The 7,793-nt window shown below is 45.0% G+C and overlaps 1 protein-coding gene across 1 annotated transcript in view; it reads right to left on the bottom strand.

Moving 5' to 3' along the window:
* The window catches only part of LOC117369933 (homer protein homolog 3-like), a 40,579-nt gene that overhangs the window by 19,264 nt on the left and 13,522 nt on the right, over positions 1-7,793 (bottom strand). The gene's annotated exons all lie outside the window — the stretch shown is intronic.

The raw sequence follows: 7,793 nt of genomic DNA, 5'->3' as shown, positions 1-7,793 counted from the left end.
CGGAGGTGAAGAGGAGGGCGGAGGTGAAGAGGAGGGTGGAGGTGAAGAGGAGGGCGGAGGTTTGAACAACGAGGTGAAGAGGAGGGCGGAGGTGAAGAGGAGGGCGGAGGTGAAGAGGAGGGTGGAGGTGAAGAGGAGGGCGGAGGTTTGAACAACGAGGTGAAGAGGAGGGCGGAGGTGAAGAGGAGGGCGGAGGTGAAGAGGAGGGTGGAGGTTTGAACAAAGATACAAAAATACTCGTCTTAATGTGCAAAAAGCAAAGGAACAGACGAATGACAACTCTCTGTTTAAAAGACACATTCTGTAACTTTTCTGGTGGAGGGTTCATCACCTGCTTGTCTCCATGGAGATGATTTTGCTTTATCTGTGATGATGTACGAAATTGACGCAATTAACAATTAATCTCCATGGAAACAAGCACAAACAGGTTGGACCAATCACAGAGCAGGATCGTGGTTCAATAAAAATAATAAAAATAAAAATATGAATCTGAATTTACATCATTTTTTAAAATAATTTTGATTAGATTCATGATTTTTAGTCAAACTTCAGTGCAATTTTAATACTACGAGACCCGGGTCACTCCTGACCCCCTGACCCGAGTGACCTCTCTGTGACCTCTCTGTGACCTCTCTGTGACCTCCATGTGACCTCCCTGTGACCTCTCTCCGCTTCCACAAATCATGAATTAATCATAGGCTCCACACACACTTCCTCCAGCTCCTCTCCACAAGGAGGAGCAGCGCCTCTAATCTGAGCTCCCCTCCTCCTCCCCCTCCTCCTTCTCCTCTCCTCCAGCCTCCCCCCTCCTCCTCCTCCAGTCTCCCTCTCCTCCTCTTCCTCCTCTCCTCCAGTCTCCCTCTCCTCCTCTCCTCCAGTCTCCCCCCTCCTCCTCTTCTCCTCCAGTCTCCCTCTCCTCCTCCTCCTCCTCTTCTCCAGTCTCCCCCCTCCTCCTCCTCCAGTCTCCCTCTCCTCCTCTTCCTCCTCTCCTCCAGTCTCCCTCTCCTCCTCTCCTCCAGTCTCCCCCCTCCTCCTCTTCTCCTCCAGTCTCCCTCTCCTCCTCCTCCTCTCCTCCAGTCTCCCCCTCCTCCTCTTCTCCTCCAGTCTCCCTCTCCTCCTCCTCCTCTCCTCCAGTCTCCCTCTCCTCCTCCTCCTCCTCCTCCAGTCTCCCTCTCCTCCTCCTCCTCCTCCTCCTCCAGTCTCCCTCTCCTCCTCCTCCCCCTCCAGTCTCCTCCTCCTCCTCCTCCTCCTCCCCCTCCAGTCTCCCTCTCCTCCTCCTCCCCCTCCAGTCTCCCTCTCCTCCTCCAGTCTCCCTCTCCTCCTCCTCCCCCTCCAGTCTCCTCCAGTCTCCTCCTCCTCCTCCTCCTCCTCCTCCAGGCCCTTGTTTTTTCTCCTCTTCTGCTCTTATGTCTTGTATTATTCAGTTCATTGCTGTCGCCGTGAAAACAGTGAAATAAATAAATAAAAAAACACGTCTGAGCAGCTCCACGAGAGGAGAGGAAATATAAAACTCTGAAAACACAAGGAGGAGCCCGAGGAGCCCGAGGAGCCCGAGGAGCCCGAGGAGCCCGAGGAGCCCGAGGAGCCAGAGGAGCCGCTCTCACAGATCAAACTGTAAACGTTCATTATTCGTGGAGGATCAGACTCGTCTCAAACATGAACTGGAGTTTTGTTTTTAAAATGATCATTAAAGCGAAAATAATGAGACGACGAGGCCGAGCGAGAGGAGGAGGAGGAGGAGGAGGAGGAGGAGGTGCTGCGAGGCCGAGAGGAGGTGCGGCTGTTTGCAGCGCACGCCTTTGATATGAACACGCTCTGATGTAATTTTGATGAAACTCCATAAATTATGAATAATATGGACGACTGTGTGTAAGAGACACATGAGAAGGACATGATCCACTGGAAACATCGACGTAAACACAAACGACTCCTCGCCATCTTGGAAAAACACGGGCACGGTTTACAATGTGAGCGGCAAAGAAAGTGTTTTTAATAATCAGGATGTAGAAAAATGACAAAATGGTGATTATTGTGTTCACTAAGTCACTGTGTAATTTAAAAAAAACAACAAAAAAAAAACAGCTTTATGAGTCAAACATTCTGATTTAAATAAACATCTGCACAAAACAACTGAAGGACGTTTAGAGAATGTTTTTAATCTATCAGATAAAAATGAGAACGAAAACGTAAAGATGAAGCTGAGACGTCTCCGCTCTGATTAAAACTGTATTTTCTGTCCACGTCGCTCGTCCTATTTTAAAATCAGGGCTGAGTTCACAGTTTAAATCACATTTATCAGGAAACTGGAATCTGCTCAACCAAAAAACAAGAGTCTGGTCCATGTTTGAGGCAAAACTACAGAGTGAAGCTTTTGCACCGAAGTATTCAAGATTATTGTGTTTAGAGAACTGGTTTTTTTTTTTTACCAACGAATGAAGCCTGTGCAGGTCAGATTCAGGTCAGATTCAGGTCAGATTCAGGTCAGATTCAGGTCAGATTCAGGTCAGATTCAGGTCAGATTCAGGTCAGATTCAGGCACCACATTCACATTATTCTGGACGTTTCTGCGAGCGCCACAGTCGTACTTCTATTTGTGTTATTCTGAGAGCCGCTTTAAAGCCTCAGAGAATCGGTTCAGCGTTGACTCGTTGGTCACATGACACTGAACATTTTACACAAATCAGTTTGACTCTATATCGGACTATCGGCAAAACTTTTCTGAAATTCTCCATTGAAATGAACAGAGCTAAAGTGGGCGGGGCCAAATAAGGTTAGTCCAGTATTTTCTGGACTAAAAGTCGCACTTTTTTTCATAGTTTGGCCGGAAGTGCAACTTATACTCAGATACGACTTATATGTGAAATATATTGTTTTTCTTCATTATTATGCATTTTTTCGGCTGGTGCAACTTATACTACAGTGTGACTTATACTTCAGAGAGACTTGTACTTCAGAGAGACTTATACTTATACTTCAGAGCGACTTATACTTCAGAGCGACTTATACTTATACTTCAGAGCGACTTATACTTCAGAGCGACTTATACTTCAGAGCGACTTATACTTCAGAGAGACTTATACTTCAGAGCGACTTATACTTCAGAGCGACTTATACTTCAGAGCGACTTATACTTCAGAGCGACTTATACTTCAGAGCGACTTATACTTATACTTCAGAGCGACTTATACTTCAGAGCGACTTATACTTATACTTCAGAGAGACTTATACTTCAGAGAGACTTATACTCCTGTGTAACTTATACTTCAGAGCGACTTATACTTCAGAGAGACTTATACTTCAGAGAGACTTATACTCCTGTGTAACTTATACTTCAGAGCGACTTATACTTCAGAGCGACTTATACTTATACTTCAGAGCGACTTATACTTCAGAGAGACTTATACTTCAGAGCGACTTATACTTCAGTGTGACTTATACTTCAGTGTGACTTATACTTCAGTGTGACTTATACTTCAGTGTGACTTATACTCCAGTGCTACTTATACTTCAGAGCGACTTATACTTCAGTGTGATTTATACTTATACTTCAGAGCGACTTATACTTATACTTCAGAGCGACTTATACTTCAGAGCGACTTATACTCTTTACTACACTTCTGATTATCGTCTTCAAAGTGGAATCAGAAAAATCTAATTAAATCCAGATCAAAGCCGAAATAACTCCAGTGATAAAAGCTGAAATATTTAAACAAAAATCCAGATTGTGAGTTTGTTTGTTGAAAGTGAAAGTGAAAGTGTGATGAGGTGTACTCACATGACACAGCTGCAGCGGAGCGTCCCACAGAAGCACGAAGAGACAAAGAAAAAGAAACACAGGGTCACTTTTCACATTCAGTTCACGTCATATTCACAAATCCACACATTTACGTTTGTTTGAGTCGTATTTCAGATTCCGGACACTCGACTTGTAAACGAGAAGAGCGCCATTTGTTTTCTTCTACAGAAAATAGAACGACACAATCAAAACCCGGCGCTGTCGACGTCTGGGCCAATGAAACGTTTTAATAACAGGCTGGAGGAAGAAGCCCGACGTGTTTCAGTGTGAGGTTTTGTTTTGAGAGCGTGGACTCAGACCTGGAGTTGTGTTTTGTTTCATTCATGTTTGAGTCGCACTTTATTATTCGTCTGTAACATCTACAAAGATCAAAACGCTCTGTTCCACTTTGTGATGTCATGATGTGGTACTTTTCAAAGTTGAAATGTGCCGTAAATAAAGAGGTTTTTTTGGGAGTGAAAAACAGACTAAACGTCGGCTCCAAACACTCGTCCCAAAGCCTGAGCTCGTCCCGACGTTTGAATCATTTACAAACCCGACCTCTAAGTGCTTTTCATTTATTTACACCAGTGTGTTTGAGGCGTTTAGGGGACGCACATGTACTCAAGTACATGTACTCAAGTACATTTACTCACATACATGTACTCACATACATGTACTCACATACATGTACTCACATACATGTACTCACATACATGTACTCACATACATGTACTCACATACATTTACTCAAATACATTTGCAGCAGTTACTTAAAAATATAAATATCTGTTTTGGTCCTTGTTTTGTCTTAGTTTGGATCTGTTCTTACTCTCACCTGTGGTCTCTGCTTTAGTCCCCCTTAGGTCTTTGTTCCTGTTTTGTTCTTGGTTTAGACCTGGTTTAGTCCTTGTTTAGACCTGGTTTAGTCCTTGTTTAGACCTGGTTTAGTCCTTGTTTAGACCTGGTTTAGTCCTTGTTTAGACCTGGTTTAGTCCTGGTTTAATCCTGGTTTAGTCCTGGTTTAGTCCTGGTTTAGTCCTGGTTTAGTCCTGGTTTAGTCCTGGTTTAGACCTTGTTTAGACCTGGTTTAGTCCTTGTTTAGACCTGGTTTAGTCCTGGTTTAATCCTGGTTTAGTCCTGGTTTAGCCCTGGTTTAGCCCTGGTTTAGTCCTGGTTTAGTCCTGGTTTAGTCCTGGTTTAGTCCTGGTTTAGTCCTGGTTTAGTCCTGGTTTAGTCCTGGTTTAGTCCTGGTTTAGTCCTTGTTTAGACCTGGTTTAGTCCTGGTTTAATCCTGGTTTAATCCTGGTTTAGTCCTAGTTTAGTCCTGGTTTAATCCTGGTTTAATCCTGGTTTAGTCCTGGTTTAGACCTGGTTTAGTCCTGGTTTAGTCCTGGTTTAGACCTGGTTTAGTCCTGGTTTAGTCCTGGTTTAGACCTGGTTTAGTCCTGGTTTAGTCCTGGTTTAGTCCTGGTTTAGTCCTCTGTTCCTCGTCTCTTCTTTGGTCATGAGTTTTGTGTAACGACTGAGAGAACACGTTGGCGGACACACGTGTTTAAATGCGTTTCCTCCACGGGACGTTGGGGGAGGAGCTCAGTCACACGGGGGGGACGCCCCGGGGAAGACCCAGGACACACTGGAGGGACCTGGGAACGCCTTGGGGTCCCACCTGGGGAGCTGGAGGAAGCGTCTGGGATGGGGGGAAACGTGGGAGTCTGTGCTTACACTGCTGGCCCTGATCACACAAGCCTAAAGACGCCACTGCAGCAAAACCATCAGCCTCCTCAGGCGCTCCTCCTCTTCACCACCAACATCTAACGCACCTCCCTTCGTGTCATCAGTGACGTCTCGACCCGCCGGAGTCTAAGCCCCAAAGTTACCCCACTGACTACTCTTTTAGCATTAGCATTAGCGTTTGGTGCAACTTCTCCGTTTTGGCCTCGTTCACTTGTTCTTTGTTTTTCATCCATCATTGATCATCCACCCCACCCGCGATGCACCGTCAGGGGGCCGCCAGCGCAGCCTCTTCAGCCTGTTCTGCAGCTGCACCACGCTGCGTTAGCCTAGCTCACATCCATCTGAAGTGTAACAGTGTGTGCAACTTAAATACTGCGAACCTACCAAGAAAAATAACTGAACTGAATGTGTAATCCAAGCTCTCAAATACTCAGGACTCAGTGTAATCTTAAAGTGGAGGTATTCTGCAAAAAAAAAAAAAAAAAAAATCGATTTTTGTTTAGTTTTCTCCTGGGTTATAACGTAGTTCCCTCATCAAAAACACATCTGAAGAGGTTTTAGAGTCATCCGTGCATGTTTGAGTCATCTAGTGATCTCTCCTGGGCTCTGTTCAAACCCTCCTTATAGTTAGGTGCAAGTTTCTGTACGAGACTCCGCCCACAATCCTCCATAAATATACAAGAACATGATACAAAACCGTACACTATGACTTCACAAACCTGGTGTGATGTGCAGTAGTTTCATTAGTGCGACGCAGCTGATTGTGTTGTGATAGTGCTCTGAAGGGGGAGGGACTTAGCACAGAGAGCAAAGAGAGGGAGGAGTCATGATAACAAATGTTAATATGATGTTTTTTGTGTATATATGTTATATATATATATTGTTTTACTTCTGTGGGGTATTAAAGAGGAGGTATTTACTTCTGTGGGGTATTAAAGAGGAGGTATTTACTTCTGTGGGGTATTAAAGAGGAGGTATTTACTTCTGTGGGGTATTAAAGAGGAGGTATTTACTTCTGTGGGGTATTAAAGAGGAGGTATTTACTTCTATGGGGTATTAAAGAGGAGGTATTTACTTCTGTGGGGTATTAAAGAGGAGGTATTTACTTCTGTGGGGTATTAAAGAGGAGGTATTTACGTCTACGGGGTATTAAAGAGGAGGTATTTACTTCTGTGGGGTATTAAAGAGGAGGTATTTACCTCTGTGGGGTATTAAAGAGGAGGTATTTACTTCTGTGGGGTATTAAAGAGGAGGTATTTACTTCTGTGGGGTATTAAAGAGGAGGTATTTACCTCTGTGGGGTATTAAAGAGGAGGTATTTACTTCTGTGGGGTATTAAAGAGGAGGTATTTACTTCTGTGGGGTATTAAAGAGGAGGTATTTACTTCTGTGGGGCATTAACTGCTAAAGCAACATATTTAGACCATGTTTCCTTTTATTGTTGCCATGTTCACAGAAAACATTATGTAAACGTGTTCGTTTCAAGTTCGTTTTTGACGCTCTCAGTCCTCCCTCACTTTTCTTCTCTGTGCTAAGCCCCTCCCCCTTCAGAGCGCCATCACAACACAATCAGCTGCGTCGCACTAATGAAACTACTGCACATCACACCAGGTTTGTGAAGTCGTAGTGCACGGTTTTGTGTCATGTTTTTGTATATTTACGGAGGATTGTCGTGTGGGAGCGTGGGTGATGTGGCCTTGTGGGCGGAGCCTCGTACAGAAGCTTACAGCTAACACGCGCGGACGACATCTAAAACCTCTTCAGACACGTTTTCGACGAGGAAACGTTATAAAATCAGCGAAAGCTCCGGAGCCAAACCCGCTCATGAATCGTGATAATGAAGTCGCCGCGCTGGCCTCAGAAAGTGTCTATAAACGTCCAGTTTTGGTCCGGAGCCTGAGAGCGGACATAACTCAGTCTGAGGAGTTTTTCAGGTTTTACGAGCGCGCGGGGTCTGCTCAGGAGACGATAATACGCTCAACTGCACCTCCAGTTTAAGCGCGACACAAAATCGATGCTCCGCGGGCGCCGGGAGGAGGCCGAGGGGCTGCGGGCTCGTCGTGCGGCTGCCCCGAGTCCGAGGGCCGAAAAATATCAAACAGTTCCTCTTCTGACTCGCACTGTTATTGATAATTTGCGGCGACATCACGCTGGGGTGTGTTCTACATGTGTTTCTACGGTAGCGTGTTCGGCAGTTACCACACTTTAGCAAACGCCGTCAAAGGAACGTGTTAAAACTCAACAAAAAAAAAACACAAAAGTGATTTAAAGAGCGCATTTT

This window comes from Periophthalmus magnuspinnatus, chromosome 4, assembly GCF_009829125.3.
Source record: "Periophthalmus magnuspinnatus isolate fPerMag1 chromosome 4, fPerMag1.2.pri, whole genome shotgun sequence".
NCBI classification, from domain to species: Eukaryota; Metazoa; Chordata; class Actinopteri; order Gobiiformes; family Gobiidae; genus Periophthalmus; species Periophthalmus magnuspinnatus.
This window is presented reverse-complemented; position numbering and strand designations above follow the sequence as displayed.